We start from the raw sequence: 3,054 nt of genomic DNA on the forward strand, positions 1-3,054 counted from the left end.
TCTATCTTTCACTGTTTTAGCAGACAATGGTAACTCTTTAATTTTTTTAGAATATCTGCTTTGTTCTTAAAATCCCGAAATAGCTCTTAAGATGCATTTATAAAACAACTTTTTATGTATTCGCCATCTGTATATGGTTTTCTTCTCTTAGCAACCTCTCGACTAACCACAGAACTTGCAATATTAATATTGTTGGAAGATTGCATCCAGTAATTAAATAAAGAACTTGATTTTTCTTGACTCTTCTGAAGTTCCTCAACTGCTTTCTTCCTTGCCTCACCGACAGGATATTTAGTACTAAATGACATGTGTTTAGTTGTAAAGTGTCTCTCCAAATTTGATTTCTTGTTATGCGCCAATTTTTCCTGACAAATAAGACAGGTTGGAAGGCTATTTAAGTTTTGAATAAACTCGAAAGTCTCGATCCATTCAACTTTAAATTCACGGTTTTCGTCTTCTGTTTTTCTTTACTTCTTCTTCGTAGCCATGTCAAACAGGGCACCTAAAAAAATGTTTCATTTTATAATAATAAAGCCACCAACACAAAAGAATTACAATTCTTAAATTGATGACAAAAATACCTGTAGGATTTGCAGCTGGTTGGAAAAATACAGGTAACTTTATGCTTCGAGTAGGTACTTTTGTCACCCGTGCGTGATTTGTGGACATGACTAGCACTAACCACTGCACAATGAGACTGCTGACTGCCTGGCTCACTCAACTCGAGCATGAATCGTGCGCACCACCCCCGCACTGCGTATCCTGCAGCCCGCCTGCACCTTGTCTCCCGTCACAGGACCGACCAACACCCCCCACTTCTTCTAAAGCCACTTCTTCAAAATAGACTCGCCCAGGCTGAAAACTGACTTCTGCACATGGGCCACGAAGTTTCAATCGCACTGTACGTGCACGCCTGCACGTGATATTTTGTGGAAGAGCCACACTCAAGGGGCCAACGAGCCGCATGTGGCTCGCGAGCCGTGGTTTGCAGACCACTGCACTAGAGGATTGCCAATTTCAGTGACCTTCTCTAAGAATTATATTGTTTCATTGATTTTCTCTATTATTTTTCTGATTTTCATACCATTGATTTCTGCTCTATATTTTCTTCTGCTTAATTTGGGCTTAAGTTTCTATTCAATTTTCCAGGTTCTTGTTCTTGGTTGTTGTTATTGTTGTTATTGTTGTTGTTGTTGTTCACCCTCACCAGAGGACATTTTTCCATTGATTTTTAGAGAGATTGGTTGCCTGACCAGGGCTGGGGATTGAGCCTGCAATTGAGGTACGTGCTCTTGACCAGAATCTAACCCAGGAACCTTTAGTCCGCAGGCCAATGCTCTATCCACTGAGCAAAACCAGCTAGGACCAATTTTCCAGGTTCTAAGGAAGAATCTCAGTCCACTGATTTGAGATTTTTCCTCATTTCTAGTATAAGCACTTGTGCTTCATTGTCCATTGGAGCCCTGCTTCTGATGCATTGCAAAAATTGTGATCCATTGTGTTCTCTTTCATTCACCTCAAAATGCTTTCTAAGTCCTCTTCTAATTTCTCCTCTGACTCATTTTTTATGCAGAAGAAGTGTGTAAGTTTACAAATATTTAGCAATATGTTTTTGCATTGATTTCTAACTTAATTTCCTTTTGGTCAACAAACTTTGTATGATTTTAATCCTTAAAAATTCATTGATCCTTAAATTCTGCCCACTACCCCCCCCCAAAAAAAAACACTTTTGATATAATTCAGGGTCTGTTCATGTTAAAATCACCTCATAGAATAGGAATGTATGGATACTTCCTTGATCATACGTGTGTGTGTGTGTGTGTGTGTGTGTTTCATTGGAGTTAAGGGCTCCTGTTTGGGAAGACATAATGAGCTTTTATCATTTTATTAAAATACAATTATTCAATTTTTAAAATATATGATATATTCTTCTGACTGTTTTTAAATAAAGAGTAAAACATCACTCTGAGGTATGAAGGAGGAACTAGATGGTGGCAGGGGACCACCAAAGCTCACGGGAAGGACAGTGGCCTGCTCCAGAGTGCAGGCAGGAAGGTGCTTGGAGCCTGTGGGTTTGTTGTATTAATCTCTTACCTGTTAGTACATGTAAAGGACCAAGCTCCTTGGACTCCAGGCAAAAGCAGGCGTTAGGATCTGCTCCATTTCATGCTTCTTTGCTTCTCAAACATCCCTAACGGCTTGTCAGGTTGCATCACATTTTGGAAACAAGAAAGGAACAGTCAGGGAAATAAGAGCTGGATGGGCTGCCTGCCACCCTCTAGGAAGGAATGCTGGCATCTCCCAGTCCAGATGTGAGAGGGAGGGAGAAGGGAAAGTGCAGTGTCGCCACCTACTGGTGAACATCACCCAGGTAATACCCTTAGAGCTGCAAAGAGGGATCTTGAACTTCCAGTAGAAGGAATGTACTTTAGCACCGTTTTACATCAAAAGAAAGACAAAATATAACTCTGAAATTTTTTGAAATGTAATTTAGTTCTTTGAGAGTGTAGCAATGAGAATTTTTCATCATCCACACAGGGATTGCTAGCATCCTCATTACTGCTCTTGGCTTCTGCCGCAATTTTCTCCTCTCCCTTGTCTCTCTTCCACCTCCCAAACCTCCTCTCCCACACTGCCTTTCCAGCAACACCAAGCTTCTTGTGTTCAGTTAGCCTCCTTTATTTTCCATGTCTTTCCCAGCATCTAACATTTTAGATATGAACTCCGTTTCCTGTCTTCTTTCTGTCCATTTATGTATAACTAGAGACCAGGTGCACAAAAATTTGTGCACTCGGCAGGGGGTCCCTCAGCCTGGCCTATGCCCTCTTGCAGTCTGGGACCCCTCAGAGGATGTCCACCTGCTAGGCTTAGGCCTGCACCCTGGGGGATCGGGCCCAAGCTGGCAGTCAGACATCCCTCTGGCAGCCCGGCAGCCTTGGGGGATGTCCACTTGCCAGCAGGGAGCAGGCTTAAGCTGCAGTCAGACATCCTTAGCGCTACTGAGGAGGTGGGAGAGGCTCCCACCACCACCACTGTTCTGGCAGCTGCTGCATT

Source organism: Myotis lucifugus, unplaced genomic scaffold (genome assembly GCF_000147115.1).
Source record: "Myotis lucifugus unplaced genomic scaffold, Myoluc2.0 scaffold_568, whole genome shotgun sequence".
NCBI classification, from domain to species: domain Eukaryota; kingdom Metazoa; phylum Chordata; class Mammalia; order Chiroptera; family Vespertilionidae; genus Myotis; species Myotis lucifugus.